The following is a 7,257-nucleotide window of genomic DNA, read 5'->3' as shown; positions in this document are numbered from 1 at the left end:
GGGGCACGAACCCGTGTCCCCTGCATCGGCAGGCGGACTCTCAACCACTGCGCCACCAGGAAAGCCCTGTAGTACATTTTTTTAAAATAAATTTTTATTGTTTTTTTGTTGTTGTTGTTTGTTTGTTTGTTTTGGGCCATGCCGCATGGCTTGCGGGGTCTTAGTTCCTCCACCAGGGATTGAACCCGGGCCACGGCAGTGAAAGCGCTGAGTCCTAACCACTGGACCGCCAGGGAATCCCTGGTCTGTAAACTTCTGTTTCAGAAGTTTAGAGGTGTCATCTAATCAGTTGTTTTTAGCTACTCCTTGTTCTTAAATATTTTGACTTGAATTTCTTCGTATTACCTTTTCTGCTTCGGAGATGTAGTCTGGTCTGGTTAAGTTAATGAGAATAGGGACATAATATATTTTAGCTGCTTTTGAAAATTGTCAAGGCAATCTAACTATTCTTTGATTAGGAAAGACAGTTAAAGTGATTATGTGCACAGGCCTATGAATTTAAACCTGGGCCCAAGTCTCATCTGTATTCTTTAGTGGTTATTTGCAATTCCTTTGGTACCGTCTGTAACTTTGGGCAAGTTACTTAACCTCACTGAGCCTCAGGTTTTTTTGTTTTGTTTTGAAGTATAATCATACATACGTACCCCCAGGGTGGTTGGGAGGTCTAAATGAGGTAATTAAAACATTCAACAATATTTATTAAGCACCTACTATTTGCCAGGCATTATGTTAGGCAATGGAATATGGGAGTGAACAATATAGACAGGATCCCTGCTCTCTTGAAGCTTACATCTTAGTGTGGGGGCGATGATTGACATCTAAACAAATAAACAAACAAAATCAGATAGTGATAAATACTGTGTAGAGAAGTAGAATATTCAGAGAAAATTTCCCTGAGAAAGTTTCTTCAAGCTGAGTGACAAAAGGGAGCCAGCCATTCAAAGATCTGAATTGAGTGGAAAAGCCTGTTTCAGGCTGGGGAAACAGTGTTCAAAGTCTTCAAGGGAAGAAAGAGTTGGACATATTCCAGGAACAGAGAAGACCAAAGTGGCAAGAGTGTGGCAGGTGAGGAGAAGAATCAGGGATAAAGTCAGAGAGGGAGCTGGGATGCTGATAATGTCTGTAAGCCTGGTACGAAGCTTAGATTTTATTTTAGGTGCAGTTGGAAGCTATTGAAAGTTTCTAAGCAGAGAAGTTGACAAGGTCTCCTATTTCCTAATGAGGTGAAAAAAGTTTTTTGGTAAACCAGATACGACCAGGATGAAGTCGTATCTACTTAAAATATTTAAAAATCATATACTGTAAAATATAGTACTTAAAAATACAATTTTATCCCCTTACATTTTAGGAAACAATTATTTTCAAACTCCTCATGTATTCAACCTCAGTGTCTTTGTGATCACCAGAGCTATTTTAGGAGTCATCTAACAGTTTTTCAGAATGTATATGTTTCATCTGCGTTTGTGATATAGCACTTTTGGGCTCTGAATATGATACCATCACTGGAAATTTTATTCCAAGCCACAAGTGCAGTATTATATAACAGGTGTTTGATCATCCTGTAAGTATATATTTTTAATCTCCATAATGTAGCCACTTGCTAAATTTTTCAAGTGGTCTTTACAAAGGTTGCTTACAATGACAGCTTAACATTTGTAATTGTGAGATATACCCCCAGGGATAATTATGGAATATCTTAATATTTTTGCCTTCAGATGACCTCTGAAGTGTGCTGAACTACTATTAATTGAGATTGTTGTGGGCTTTCTTCCTCCAGCTTTTTTTTGTTGTCTGGCTTTTTTCTTCTTTTAAAATAATCAAGCTCCCCAACCTCCCCCTCCCTCAAGGTGTTCATAAGTACTCAAATATATAGTGATTCTCTTTGCCTGAAGGATACTTGTAGGGGAATGGAAAAAGAGAATTGTTGCCTTATCACCTCTGTTTATTCTCCCAACCTTTCCTTTCTTCTCCCTGTGTCCCTGGTCTTCAGGCCATATTCAGCTGCTTTCCATGACCCCACTATAGCCATGTGTTTTGATGTGTGTGTGTTTAATATTGTCTCCAGTGGGGAGGTGCTCTTGGCATCTAGTGGGTAGAGACCATAATGCTGCCAAACTACTCTAACACACAGGGCAGCTCCCCACAACTGTTACCTAGTCCAAAATGTCCATAGTGCTGAGCTGAAAAACTGCTCTATAGTACTTGTTTCAGTACTCTAAAGGGAAAATAAAATTGAGGTGGGTAAGCATATTGTATAGTTGTATGCTGCTGTCCAGTCAAGCACCAGCTGAATCTATTTGAACCACTTGGTTTGTATTGGTTTGTACTTACGTTGCACTTATATAATCCTTAGGCATTCCTGAGAATAATGAACTTTGGTTCTGATGGGGTGGTTCTACTCTGATCCAAACATTTTCAGCTGCTTTCTGGGTTTCCTTCTCTGTTGCCAGGGTATGCACAGAGGGGTAGGTGGCAACTGAACCCAGGTTTCTGAAATCCTTCCAATTTAGGTAATCTGTGATTGTGTGCACTGGGTGGTAGTGATGGTGAGTCGTGTTAAGTGTCTTATCTATCCCAAATCCAAACAGTTCTGACCTGGCCTTGAGAATGACACACTATGGCTAACTATTCAGATTCAGGTTAAGAGCATAACAGAAGCTTTAGTTTCTCTTAGTCTGTTTTGAGATTAGGGTGACTAGGTAAGCGATAGTTTTGGAGGTCTGGAGCACTGAATTCCCAGTTTTTCATTTCCAAATGATCATTTTCATGCCTTTTCTTTTTTTTTTTTTTTTAACATCTTTATTGGGGTATAATTGCTTTACAATGGTGTGTTAGTTTCTGCTTTATAACAAAGTGAATCAGCTATACATATACATATGCTCCCATGTGTCTTCCCTCTTGCGTCTCCCTCCCTCCCACTCTCCCCATCCCACCCCTCCAGGCTGTCCCAAAGCACCGAGCTAATATCCCTGTGCCTTGCGGCTGCTTCCCCCCAGCTATCTACCTTACTACGTTTGTTAGTGTGTATATGTCCATGACTCTCTCTCGCCCTGTCAAAACTCACCCTTCCCCCTCCCCATATCCTCAAGTCCGTTCTCCAGTAGGTCTGCGCCTCTATTCCTGTCTTATCCCTAGGTTCTTCATGACATTTTTTTTTGCTTAAATTCCATATATATGTGTTAGCATACGGTATTTGTCTTTTTCTTTCTGACTTACTTCACTCTGTATGACAGACTCTAGGTCTATCCATCTCATTACAAATAACTCAGTTTCATTTCTTTTTAAGGCTGAGTAATATTCCACTGTGTATATGTGCCACATCTTCTTTATCCATTCGTCCGATGATGGGCACTTAGGTTCTTTCCATCTCCGGGCTATTGTAAATAGAGCTGCAATGAACATTTTGGTACATGACTCTTTTTGAATTTTGGTTTTCTCAGGGTATATGCCCAGTAGTGGGATTGCTGGGTCATATGGTAATTCTATTTGTAGTTTTTTTTCATGCCTTTTCTATTTTGAAGTATTCTGGGAACCAAACTGCACTATTACAGTGAAACGTGTTTTCCTGTTTTTTTAAATAAAAGAACAAAATTGTCCCAACAACGAGTGAGCCAGGGTCATCACATTGAGGTAATATATTCTCAACTAGCTGCAGAGAGACTTTGGGTAGCTAGAAAACTGCTATATAATGTCTTCTAGACTTTTTGGGGTATTGAATATAACCTTTTGATTCTTGGTACTATTTTCTTGGACCCCTTAAGGGATTTAGGAATAGTTTTTAGGACTCACTGAATTTTAGAAAGAAGTGTGGTACATTTTTTTCTTTTAAGTAAATTATGTTATCTCTATATCATTTAGCTTTATTAATTTTAGTAATCTATTTTACAAGGTATATTCTAAAATTTATTTCTCAGTGATTTTTATAATCCTCAAAATATATTGATATATTTATTTGAACTGAAAAATGAAGTCAGACTTTTTTTGGACCAAGTTTGGTTTGCCTAATTGGTTTAACAGTGAGGACTGCCTTTGTCAGTTAGGTTATGGAGCATGTTTTTTCTATAAATTGAATAACTGAAGATAATCTGCAACTTCCAAGTTTTGAAAAAACATACTTAAAGTAAAAGATAAAGCTATTTTACCTAACATTGTGCCATATTGACAACAGTGTACTTTTTATTTTTAAAACTAAGTTTCAGTGTTTAGAGTTTCAACTCTTTGAACGTATGGGATATTTACAAGTTGCTTATAAGTGAAAGCGTAACGGATATTTTACTCTTATTTTAGTAGTTTATCAATTTGTAATATTTATGTTGCCTTGATAACACACACACACATACGGATAAAAGTAGCAGCAGAAATTTTAACACATAAAAAACCTTATGGATGTGTTAAACTTCACTGTGGTAAAATTATTGATGTTCTTTGATCATGCGTGCCAAAGCATTTGGAAGTGAAGTGTCTTGATGTCTGCAACTTATTCTAAAAGAAGGGGAGAGGGAGGGAAAGAAGGAACTAGAGATAAAGCCAAGAGTTGCAGAATGTTAATAGTTGGTGGGTTTAGGTGAAGGATATTGTTCATTGTAATATTCTTTCAACTTTTCTGAAGGCTTGAAAATTTTCAATATAAAAATTTGGGGAAAATAGTCACAGGGAATAAATGAAACAAATTAACTTGAAGAAGTATGTGTCAGTATTATAAGAAATGACTTACCAGGATAAAAATATATTACATTAGGATAAAATTATTTGGGGGAAGTAGAATGAAGAGCTTGTTCATAAATTTCTGTAAATGGATGATGGTGGATATGAAATTGCCATTATGATTTTTAGATTTCATTGGTACATTTAAAAGCAATGAAACTATTTTATTTTAAAATATCAACTTATGTTAGAAACAACATCTTTTGCAACTCTTCAAACTTATGGTGAAAATTTTAGATGTCAAATTAGAACTCTACAAGAGGGTAGATGATTTTTTTTGTGTGTGTGTGTGGTATGCGGGCCTCTCACTGTTGTGGCCTCTCCCGTTGCGGAGCACAGGCTCCGGACGTGCAGGCTCAGCGACAATGGCTCACGGGCCTAGCCGCTCCGCGGCATGTGGGATCTTCCTGGACTGGGGCACGAACCCGTGTCACCTGCATTGGCAGGCGGACTCTCAACCACTGCGCCACCAGGGAAGCCCAAGGGTACGTGATTTTTAAAAAATTCTTTTGTAGTAAGCAGGCACACAGATTTGAAGACCGGATCTGGCTAACATTCTTTCAGCTCTTTAGGTTCTAGGAATATGGTGCTAAGGGTTCACTCAGTTATACTACAGACTGACAGATCATTCTGCATGACAGGTGGATATGACTGTTTTAGCAAAGGCACTGTATAGCTTGTGAAGCACAACCATAATAACCTGCCCCCAAGCCTGGACTACTCCCGTGGACATACAAACTTCATGATTGCTGAGAGCAATCATCATATGTTATTTTTTTTTAAATCACAGAATTGTTTTATGACCTTGTAATTTCCCTTTTCTATAAATGTGAATAATTTCTTTAAAAACTATATTATAAGTTAATGACATTACTTAGGTAATTTTTGCTGGCCATGAAACTAGTAATTCTATAAACTAGAAGTTGATAAACGAATTTCTTTTTATTCTAAGTGTCTTTAAAAAACTCTCAAAGTACTTTACTTTTTTTTTCTTTTCCATTATGGTTTATTACAGGATATTAAATATAGTGCCCTGTGCTACACAATAGGACCTTGTTGTTTATTCTATATATAATAGTTTGTATCTGCTGTTCCCAAAGTCCCAATCCATCCCTCCTTGTGGAAGGACTTTACTTTTTTTTTTTGTGGTACACGGGCCTCTCACTGTTGTGGCCTCTCCCGTTGCGGAGTACAGGCTCCGGATGCACAGGCTCAGCCACTCTGCGGCACGTGGGATCTTCCCGGACTGGGGCACGAACTCGTGTCCCTCACATAGGCAGGCGGACTCTCAACCACTGCGCCACCAGGGAAGCCCAAAGGACTTTACTTTTGATAGTTACTTTGACTTGAGGTCGTTAGTATAGAATTTTGGAATGTGTACTATGAATATTGAGTGGTGCTGGATATTACTGTGTTACTGTGTAAACTATACCCCATAGTACTTACTGATTATTTAAATATTCTGCTAAAAGGTTAAGATATAAATTTTGGATTGGAAGAGTGAGGCATACAAGGTGTGTGTATACGTTGTGCAAGACTTTGGGGGCTGAAAGCCATGTGTACTTTCTCTTGGACAGAAACGTTGGAAGAATATTATTCCTTTGAATAGATCAAGCCATGTGGTTAATAGAGACTTCAGCATGTTCTTATAACATGTTTCCTTGGTTTCATACTTAAAATGGGAGACTTAATTTAATGAAATCCAGATTAAAAAATCACCCGTGGTGTTTTCAAAAGTGTCCATAATTTAACTGAAAATCAGAAAACTTACATTACTACCATTTCATTTTCAGACCTACTCAAGTTTTGTCACTTGTCTCAATGATGTTCTTTATAGCAAATGATTCATTTCAGAATCACACATCATCACATTTAGTTGACATGTTTCTTTAGTCTCCTTCAGTCTGGAACAGTTCTTTAGTTTTTCCTTGACTTTAAAGATCATAGGCCAGTTATTTTGTAGAATGGACCTGAATTTTGGTTGTCTGGTATTTTCTCATTATTAGATTCAGGTTATGTATCTTAGAGAAGAATTTCACAAAACTGATTCTGTGTTCTTCTCATTGCATTCTGTTAGATGGTATATGATTGCATTTTGTTTCATTGCTGGTGATGTTCACCGATCACCTGATAAGATGTTGTCCACCAGATTTTTTGTATTAGTTTCCTATCATTGCTGTAACAAACCACAACCTTAGTGGCTTAATATTACACAAATTTATAGTTTTGGAGGCCAGACTTCCAAGGGTGGTTTTACTGGGCTAGTGATTGTGTTGGCAGGGCAGGTTCTTTCTGCAGGGTTTAGAATAGAATCCTTGCCTTTTCCAGCTTCTGGAGACAGCCTGTATTCTTTGGTTTGTGACCTCTCCTTCCATCTTCAAAGAACATCACTCCAACCTCTGCTTGCATTGTTACATCATCTTCTCTTTGACCCTCCTGCTTCCTTATAAGGACCCCTGTGATTATATTGGGACCACCCAGATAATATAGGATAATCTTCCCATCTCAAATCTTTAACTTAGTCACATCTGTGAAGTCCCTTTTGCCGTGTAA

General features: G+C 38.0%; 1 protein-coding gene across 1 annotated transcript in view; it reads left to right on the top strand.

Moving 5' to 3' along the window:
- SEC63 (SEC63 protein translocation regulator) overlaps window positions 1-7,257 on the top strand; it is a 67,941-nt gene that overhangs the window by 12,744 nt on the left and 47,940 nt on the right. The window lies entirely within an intron of this gene.

Source organism: Neophocaena asiaeorientalis, unplaced genomic scaffold (assembly GCF_003031525.2).
Source record: "Neophocaena asiaeorientalis asiaeorientalis breed wild unplaced genomic scaffold, Neophocaena_asiaeorientalis_V1.1 scaffold105, whole genome shotgun sequence".
NCBI lineage: Eukaryota > Metazoa > Chordata > Mammalia > Artiodactyla > Phocoenidae > Neophocaena > Neophocaena asiaeorientalis.
The sequence above is the reverse complement of the archived record's forward strand: the minus strand, read 5'-3'. Positions and strand labels throughout refer to the sequence as shown.